General features: G+C 46.6%; 1 pseudogene; it reads right to left on the bottom strand.

The window, feature by feature from the left end:
* Window positions 1-1,135: 1,135 nt before the first annotated feature.
* Window positions 1,136-1,965, bottom strand: LOC100603106 (annotated as a pseudogene).
* Window positions 1,966-9,981: the final 8,016 nt, after the last annotated feature.

Below are 9,981 nucleotides of genomic sequence, written 5' to 3'. Positions count from 1 at the left end.
AGTGCTTTGTACTTGCTGGAATAGACACTATGGACACGAATTTTCCTTCCCTACCCACAATACTTCTGCCAGAGCCACAGTAAGTGGACTTACAGAATGCCCTACCCACCGTCAAGGTAGGCCATATGGCATTACTTCTGACCAAGGAAGTCATTTCACAGCAAATTAAGTGGGTCAGCAGGCTCCTGCTCATGGAATTTACTAGTCTTACCGTGTTTCCCACCACCCTGAAGCAGCTGGCCCAGTAGAACAATGGAATGAGCTTTTGAAGATTCACAGGACTAGCTACCATCTACCATCTCTATAAGGGTGACGACACCTTATAGAGCTGGTGTATGATCTATGCTTTTTTTTTTTTTTCAAGTTTAACCTGATAATTTATTTGTGGGGAAAAAGCTAGTTTTGATGAGAAAAAGTTCAGTCCTTTCCTTGTAAACACAAAGAAACTCAACAGGAATTTTAAATGTTATAGTAGGCCAAAAAATGCAACAGTAACTCTTACAATCCTTTTCAATTAAATAGACAAATCAAGTTGAAGACAAATGTTAAAATACTATTTAGCCCAAATATTTATCAGCCTATATATCCTGTTGTTCAATTGGCTTTTGATTTAAAAAACAAACAAACAAATGAACAAACTTTGTAAGAGCTACACTGGCCGGGCGCGGTGGCTCATGCCTGTAATCCTAGCACTTTGGGAGCCCGAGGCAGGCAGATCCCTTGATGTCAGGAGTTCGAGACCAGCCTGGCGAACAGGGCAAAAACCCAGCTCTACTAAAAATACAGAAATATTAGCTGGGTGTGGTGGCACATGCCTTTAATACCAGCTACTTGGGAGGCTGAGGCAGGAGAATCACTTGAACCCAGGAGATGGAGGTTGCAGTGAGCCAAGATTACACCACTGCACTCCAGCATGGGTGACAAAGCGAGACTCCCTCTCAAAAAAAAAAAAAAAAAAAAAAAAGCTACCACCACATTTAGAGTGATGAAAATAAATTAGTTCCCCCCCCCAAGATATTGTTTAACCTCTAAAGCATAAAAAGCTGTATAATTTCTTATACAAATTGACCAGAGTTCTTACAAAAGTAATGCAGTTTGGGACTGATGATACTACACTATATTCATGGGAATATATACATCAATTAGGCATTTTCAGTCTAGTCAGTCTCTAAGGTTATCATTTAATTCTTGGTGATGTATAATCAGAGGTATGCATGTTGGTACTTAAGTCATGAATTGTGGATAACAAGAAGCAACAGGGTTTATATCTAACAAACGACTGCAGTATTCAGCCAATCTCCTCTGTGAACTTTGTGATTTGTTTTGCCATTGGTCGCTTGTAGTAGGTCCTTTTTGTTTTCATTCTTCCATATTCATGCTTTCTCCATCTGCACTCTCTCACGTTTCTTCGTCTTTGTCATCGTGATGTACGTCTTTGGAAATTAGTTGTCTAGCTAATTTAATATTGAGTCCTTTGTTGAAGGGAAGCTTCCTTTTCATTTCAAATTGTTGCTTTTTTTCTCGTTCTTCAGGTGAGAGGTCACTATCCTCCTCTCCACTGCTTTCTTGTTCCTGAACCCGACACTTGGGCTCTGAGCCTTCAGCAGCAGCTAATTTCTTAGCTAAGCTATCTGGTGCCATGGCCTCAGTGGTTTCTGTATCATTACACGCGTCCCCATCAACACCCATCACACCGTGGTAAGGAGAGTGTTTGGTTCATCAGTTTTCATGAAGCCATAGTCTTTGTCTGCTAGATGATATGTTGCCAGGAAGTTCATTTCATCCCACTTCCGGGATTTTTTGCTCAGCTCCTCTTCGGCCGACGCCACCATAGAGAGTCGTAGAAGTCTTGTTCTTCAGGATCCCCTTGATGGGCCGGTGCGAGGCTGTCGAGGCGGCCTTTGCCCGGCCCTCCGGCTGTCGGCTCGGGGTTGCTGCTTGGCGTGGACTCCGCGGAGAGAAGGATCAGGCACTAGCCGAGCCCGCCAGGCAGCCGCGGAGCCCGCTCAGGGCTAAAGCGGCCACACATGCTGTATCGGAAACGGCTACCGGAGTGATTGTCACCACACAACGACACCGACGCCAGAGCCAACGCTGAGCGGGTGGCGGCTCCTCGCGCGCCCATCGCGGCCAGCACTTTACCCGTGGTCTATGCTTTAAATCAGTGACCAAGATATGACACTATTTCATCTATGGCCGGATTCATGGGGCCAGGGGTCAGGGGGTGGAGAAGGGAGGGGTCTCTTTCACCATTACCTGTAATTATGCACCTGTGACATTTTTCTTTCCCATGCCTACAACTTTAGGTTCTGCTGGCCTAGAAGTCTCAGTTCCCAAAAGAAGAATGCATCTATCAGGGAACATAGCAATGTTTCCATGAAACTGGAAGTTCAGGCCAGGCGCAGTGGCTCCCGCCTGTAATCCCAGCACTTTGGGAGGCCAAAGCAGATGGATCCCCTGAGGTCAGGAGTTCGAGACCAGCCTGGCCCACATGGTGAAATCCCGTTTCTATTAAAAATACAAAAATTAGCTGGGCATGGTGGCAGGTGCCTGTAATCCCAGCTACTTGGGAGGCTGAGGCAGGAGAATCGCTTGAACCCAGGAGGCGGAGGTTGCAGTGAGTCAAGATCCGGCCACTGCACTCCAGTCTGGAAGACGGAGAAAGACCCTGTCAAAAAAAAAAAAAAAAAGGAAGGAAGGGAAACTGCAAGTTCAGATGGCTTTGAGGTCCTGCTGTCAATGAACTAACAGGCCAAGAAGGTTACTGTTTTGGCTGGGGTAATTGATCCTGATCAAGAGGAAACGGGGCTGCTACTTCCCAATGTGGATAAGGAGGAGTATGTCTGGAATTTGGGCATTTGGGAGATGTCCTGTGATAAAAGATAATGGGGGGTGGTCATGGTGGCTCACGCCTGTAATCCCAGCACTTTGGGAAGCCAGGGAAAGAGTATTGCTTGAGCTAATTTGTTCAAGACCAGCCTGGGAAACACAGTGAAAACCCCGTCACTACAAAAAAATACAAAAAATTAGCTGGGTGTCATGGTGCAAACCTGTAGTCCCAACTACTCAGGAGGCTGAGGTGGGAGGATCCCTTGAGTCCAGGGTTCAAGGCTGCAGTGAGCTATGATTGAGCCACTGCACTCCAGCCTGTGTGACACAGCAAGACCCTGTCTCTAAAAGATATATATATATATATAATGAAGATAATAGAAAACTACAATTGAACTCAGGCAGGTTTGTTAATATCACAAGCACTTCAATAACGGAGGTTTGAATCACCCCATCAGTCAAAGAATCTGTCTAGCTGTGTTTGTTTGTTTGTGTGTTTGTTTTGGAGACAGAGTCTCAGGGCTGGAGTGCAGTGGCACAATCTCAGCTTACTGCAACCTGTGCCTCCCAGGTTCAAGCGATTGTCCTGCCTCAGCCTGCCAAGTAGTTGGAATTACAGGCGTGCCCACCACACTTGGTTAATTTTTTTTTTTTTTTTGTATTTTTACTAGAGACAGGGTTTCATCATGTTGGCCAGGCTGGTCTTGAACTCTGACCTCAAGTGATCTGCCTGCCTCTGCCTCCCAAAGTGCTGGGATTATAGGTGTGAGCCACCATGTCCAGCCAGTGAACAAGTATTTTAAAAGCTGGTTTTAACCACCACATTTACCGCTTATAATTTATCCTTACTTCAGGGTTCGCGTTGAGGGGGAAGGGGATGTTGACTAGTTGCGGAAAAGGATTAAGAATACCAGCCACAATCATGAGACCAACTACATAAATGAAGACTATAGTAGTTATAAGCATTTCTTCTTACTTTAATATGAATAATTCATATATATTTCATTCAATTTTTTTCTTTCCTTCCTCCATCCCATTACCCTACTACTGGAAGAGATGTGCTAATAAGTAAACTATATGTTTCATTATTCAAGTTACAGAATATCCACAAGGGATCAGCTAGAAGAGGAAGGAACATTACCTAAACATGGGTAAAATGATATGCAGCTTTGTATTCTCTATTGGAAAGATGGTTAGTGTATTTTTGGTGATATAAAAGATAATTGTATCCTGTAAGGTGAATGCATGATTTTGCTATTGTCTTTATTTGGAGGTTTAATGTGATTCAAAAAGTATGTATGAGGCTGGGCTTGGTGACTGTTGCCTGTAATCCCAGCATTTTGGTAGGCCGAGGTGGGCAGATCACCTGAGGTCAGGAGTTCGAGACCAGCCTGGCCAACATGGTGAAACCTCATCTCTACTAAAAATACAAAAATTAGTCAGGTGTGGTGGTGCACCCCTATAATCTCAGCTACTCGGGAGGCTGAGGCACAAGAATTGCTTGAACATGGGAAGTGGAGGTTGCAGTGAGCTAAGATCAAACCATTGCACTCCAGCCTGAGCAACAGAGTGAGACTCTTTCTCAAAAAAATAACAATAAAAAATGTATATATATATGGATGGATGCCAAGTTGACAGGGGGTAGACTGTGGTGGTTTGTATTGTGTCAATTGGGCTAAGTTGGAACTACATTTCCCAGAACCCTCTTCTCTGTAGAGCTGGCCAGAAGAGGAATTTACATGAGATTTGAAAGGCAGAAATGAAGCCACCACACTGCTCTGGAAGGTCATCATGCGCAGCTGCAATAAAGGGTACACAGAAGTGCTGGTGAAGGTGGAGAAGGGGAGGAGTTTGTCTGGGGCTGAGTGCTGTCATTGCTGGGAGATCTGGGTTCATTTATTTATTTATTTATTTAGAGATGGAGTTTCACTCTTGTCGCCTAGGCTGGAGTGCAGTGGCACTATCTCGGCTCAGTGCAGCCTCTGCCTCCTGGGTTCAAGTGATTCTCCTAACTCAGCCTCCCGAGTAGCTGGGATTACAGGTGCCCGCCACCACACTCAGCTAATTTTTGCATTTTTAGTAGCGGCAGGGTCATGTTGGTCAGGCTAGTCTCAAACTCCTGACCTCAGGTGATCTACCCGCCTCAGCTTCCCAAGGTGCTGGGATTACAGGCGTGAGCCACCACACCCGGCCTTGGTTCTTTCTATTAATTCAACAAATATTTATTGAGTGCCTGCTATGTCTGTGCTACTTTATTTTTAAGGCTTTAAACGTTCATTTTGAAATAATTTCAGACATAAAAAAGCTGCATTAATAGTACAGAGTTATATATTCTTCACCCATCTTCCTCAAATGTTATCTTAGAAAATCTGGAATCATAGCACAATCATCAAAACCAGGAAGTTGGCTGGGCACAGTGGCTCATGCCTGTAATCTCAGAACTTTGAGAGGCCAAGGTGGGTGGATCTCTTGAGGCCAGGAGTCTGAGACCAGCCTGGCCAACATGGTGAAACCCTGTCTCTACTAAAATTACAAAAATTAGCCGGGCGTGGTAGCACACACCTGTAATCCCAGCTACCTCTTGAGGCTGAGGCATGAGAATTGCTTGAACCCAGGAAGCAGAGGTTGCAATGAGCCAAGATCGGGCCACTGCACTCTAGCCTGGGCAACAGAGTGAGACTCCGTCTCAAACAAACACCAAAAACCGGGAAGTTAATATTGATACAATACCATTAACTCATCTACATATGTGTTACAATTTTGCCTCTTATTCCACTAATGTCTTTTTTTAGGTTCTAGAGTCAATCCAGGAGCCCATACTGCTTTTATTTTTTATTTTTATTTATTTATTATTATGATTTATTTATCGTGCAATGGCACGATCTTGGCTAACTGCAACCTCCGCCTCCCAGGTTGAAGCGATTCTCCTGCCTCAGCCTCTCAAGTAGCTGGGATTACAGGTGCCCACCACCAGGCCCAGCTAATTTTTTGTATTTTTTTTTAGTAGAGATGGGATTTCCCCATGTTGGCCAGGCTGGTCTTGAACTCCCGACCTCAGGTAATCCGCTTGCCTCGGCCTCCCAAAGTGCTGGGATTACAGGCATGAGCCACTGCGCCCAGCCCACTGCTTTTAGTTCTGTCTGTTTAGTCCCTTCCAATCTGGAATCATCCCACAGCCTTTCTCTTTCATGACCTTGGCACTTTCGAGGAGTACAAACCAACTAATTTGTATAATATCTACTCGGGTTTTTAAAATGTGTCCTTAGGTTAAACTCAGGTTATACATTTTGGGCAAGAATACCAGAGAAGTGATGCAGTTCCCTTCTCAGTGCGTCCCGTCAGAGGTGTCTCCTCCCTGGACTTGGCTGACTTTGGTCCCTTGGATTAGGTGATATCTTCCAGGTTTCTCCACTGCAAAGTCACTATTTGTCCCCTTTGGAATCAGTAAGTATCTTATGGGGAGATTCTTTGAAACCCTGTGCATATCCTGTTTTCCGCCATGCTTGCCCACTACTTCTGGCATCGGTGGATGGTTCTTGAGCAGGCCCTGTTTCAGGCACAGGGCATCAGCGACTCCAGCTGTGGGGCTTCTGCTGTCCCTTTTGAGACCTTGTGAAGTGTGGATGACTGAGTTGGCTGTACCTAACCAGGCCAGCAGCCCTTATTTGCAGGACAACAGCTGCAGCTGCTCCCGCTGTTCAGCACCTGGTTCTGGGATAGGGCAAGGCTTGGGGCCTGTGGGGTGGGGTGGGGGGGGTTTCCTTTGGAGGGCACCCATGGGCTGAGCTGCAGCTTCACTCTCATCTGCCTCAGGACTGGGAGCTCCCCATGGGACCGCTAAGGGTTTTGTCCATTTTCCTCCATTTCGACGGAGCTTCTAGAAGTGAGGGTGGGATTAGGAATCATGTTCTTCTTAACCACCTGCCCTGCCCTGCCCCGCCCCACCTTAGGGTCTTCTCCCCCTTGGCCATTCTTCTCTGGTGTTTATAGCATATAGTTGTTAATGGTATTCTCACTTCCCCATTAGGCTCTTGCTAGTGAAATTGTGGATCCAGCATAATTCCATCTGCAACCTTCATCCATTTATTAGGGAAGGTCAGGTATTTCCAGGTTCCAGGCATTCAAACGTGGGAATCTTTGGGGAGGCCATGATACTGCCCACCACAAGTGGTTAAGCAATTTGCCCAAGGTCACACAGTTGGGGGTGGGATCGGTGGCTCATGCCTGTAATCCCAGCACTTTAGGAGGCTGAGGCGGGTGGATCACTTGAGGTCAGGAGTTTGAGATCAGCCTGGCCAACATGGTAAAACCCCGTCTCTACAAAAAAATACAAAAATTAGCTGGGCATGGTAGCGGGTGCCTGTGGTCCCAGCTACTCAGGAGGCTGAGGCATGAGGATCACTTGAACCCGGGAGGCGGAAGTTGCAGTGAGCTGAGATCGCGCCGCTGCATTCCAGCCTGGGTGACAGAGCGAGACCCTGTCTTTAAAAAAAAGGAAAGTAAGTGGCAAGCTAGGCGGGAAGGCTCATGCCTGTAATTCTAGCACTTTGGGAGGCTGAGGCAGGCGGATCACCTGAGGTCAGAGGTTCGAGACCAGCCTGGCCAACATGGTGAAACCCACTTCTACTAAAAATACAAAAATTAGCCAAGCATGGTGATGCGCGCCTGTAATCCTAGCTACTCGCGAGGCTGAGGCAGGAGAATTGCTTGAACCCAGGAGGCGGAGGTTGCAGTGAGCCGAGATTGTGCCACCGCACTCCTGCCTGGGCAACAGAGTGAGACTCCATCTCAAAAAAAAAAAAGGTAAGTGGCAAAGTCGGGATTCCAGCCCAGGCAGTCTGGCCCTAGCCTGCTGTTGGTCACCACACTGCACTGGCTTTCAGCCCTTAGAAGGCTCTTTCTGGGATGTCCCTGAGAAATGGCCAATCTGTGTGAACACCCCCTTTACAGGGAGTGTTCCCCTAGGAACTAGTGCATTAGTTTAGGGTGCTCCAGAAAAACAGAACCAGTAGTATGTGTGTGTGTTCTATGTATAGATACACAATACACACACGAACACACACATGAACACATACACACATCAACACGCGCGCGCACACACACACACACACACACATGAACTTCTTTGGAATGGGTGATAAGCCTGGCTGCCCATCCTAAAATGCTATAACTGAAGTCCTGTTGGGTCGGGGTAGGGATAGGAAGCAGAGCATCTAGCAAAAGCAATTTTGTTTCCAGTGGTCTTGACTCATGCAGTAACTGGGATCCTAAATCAGTGCCCGTGAATGAAATTTTAGAAAGTGATGCAGAGAAGTCCTTTTGCAACGTAAATAAAACCTGAATTTTCAAGTGTCCAGTGTTGAACCCACCTGGATTATCACCTCAAGGGATTTCTGCTATTTCACTGCATTCAAGCTAGGCATAACAGTTCATAAGTGCATTCTGAAAATGATCTTTTATTGCCACAGTTTAAAAAAAAAAGAGGAAAGCTTAAAGTACATCAATAAAAATACCACCACTATCAGCGAGAAAACTGTTAACATTTTGGTGTATTTCCTCCGTCTTGTTTCTAGGCCCAAGTAACTTTTAAGGAAATGGGAAACACATTGAATGGGCAGTTTTACATCCTGCTTCTTTTACGATATCAGTGTATCATAAACAGTTTCTGTTATTATGGAAGTAGGTTATTGTGGGGGTCAGAGGAGGCCTGCAGTGTGAGGCCTCTATGAACTACGGCAGCACGGGATCCCAGGTTCCAAGAACAAGAGTTAGACCACACAGGGGTTCTTTGGTCCACACTGCACACATGGGAACGGGCCGGGGGTCTTGGTGTTGGCTGAGTTTCAGGTTATAACCAATATTGGGCTGAGCAGTGTGCGACGACAGAATTAAGTTGGAGACTATGTGGCCGCCAGAGAGAGAATGAGGTGTCAGTTTAACAAAGTGGCTTGCAGACTTGGAGCAAGCAGAGGAGAGGCTGGCCAGGTGGCTGCAGATACAGAAAGGAGGAGTCTCAGGAAGGGTGGAGGAGGAGGGAACTGACCTGTCCCCAAGACCCTGGGATGCTCCTTCACTCACCTAGGGTTCCCCAAGTGCCTGCCATGCACCGCCTGGGGCCAGAGGCAGTAGAGAAGGAACAAGAGAAGCTCTTCCAGGCACAGAGGATCTGGTGGATTTTGGCAAGTTCTTATCCCAAAGCCTGAAAATTCCTTTTGAGTCTTTCAAGGCCCTTCCTGATCTGCCCCAGGTTCCCTTTCTCACTTCATCTCCTGCCTGCCTCCCTCGCTCCTTCTAGCCAGCTCCACTGGCCTTCTTTTTTTTTTTTTTTTTTCAGACAGAGTCTCCCTCTGTCACCCGTCTGGGGTGCAGTGGTGCAATCACTGCTCACTGCAACCTCCACCTCCTGGGTTTACGTGATTCTCCTGCTTCACTACAACCTCTGCCTCCTGGGTTCAAGTGATTTTCCTGCCTCAGCCTCCTGAGTAGCTGGGATTACAGGCATGTACCACCACACCCAGCTAATTTTTTGTATGTGTATTTTTTATTTTTTTGAGACACAGTTTCGCTCGTTGCCCAGGCTGGAGTGCAATGGCACGATCTTGGCTCACTGCAACCTCCGCCTCCCAGGTTCAAGCAATTCTCCTGCCTCAGCCTCCCAGGTAGCTGGGATTATAGGCATGTGCCACCACATCTGGCTAATTTTTTGTATTTCTAATAGAGACAGGGTTTCTCCATGTTGGTCAGGCTGGCCTTGAACTCCCGACCTCAGGTGATCTGCCTGCCTCGGCCTCCCAAAGTGTTCGGATTACAGGCATAACCCACCACACCTGGCCTGTATTTTTATTAGAGATGGGGTTCCACCATGTTGGCCAGGCTGGTCTCAAACTCCTGTCTTCAGGTGATCCGCCTGCCTTGCCTCCCAAAGTGCTAGGATTACAGGTGTGAGCTGCCGTACCCAGCCATCAGATTTCTTTTCTTTGCAATCTTTCCCCTTCCAATATACCAAGTAATTTTACTTATGTCTTTTGTTTATTGCCTGTCTCCCTGCCACTAGAATGAGGGCAGGGATTTTTGCTTTTGTTCACTGATTTATCTCCAGGGCCTACCACACAGTAGAAACTCAATAAATGGTTGCTAATGAATAAATCCGAC

Source organism: Nomascus leucogenys, chromosome 13 (assembly GCF_006542625.1).
Source record: "Nomascus leucogenys isolate Asia chromosome 13, Asia_NLE_v1, whole genome shotgun sequence".
Taxonomy (NCBI): domain Eukaryota; kingdom Metazoa; phylum Chordata; class Mammalia; order Primates; family Hylobatidae; genus Nomascus; species Nomascus leucogenys.
The sequence above is the reverse complement of the archived record's forward strand: the minus strand, read 5'-3'. Positions and strand labels throughout refer to the sequence as shown.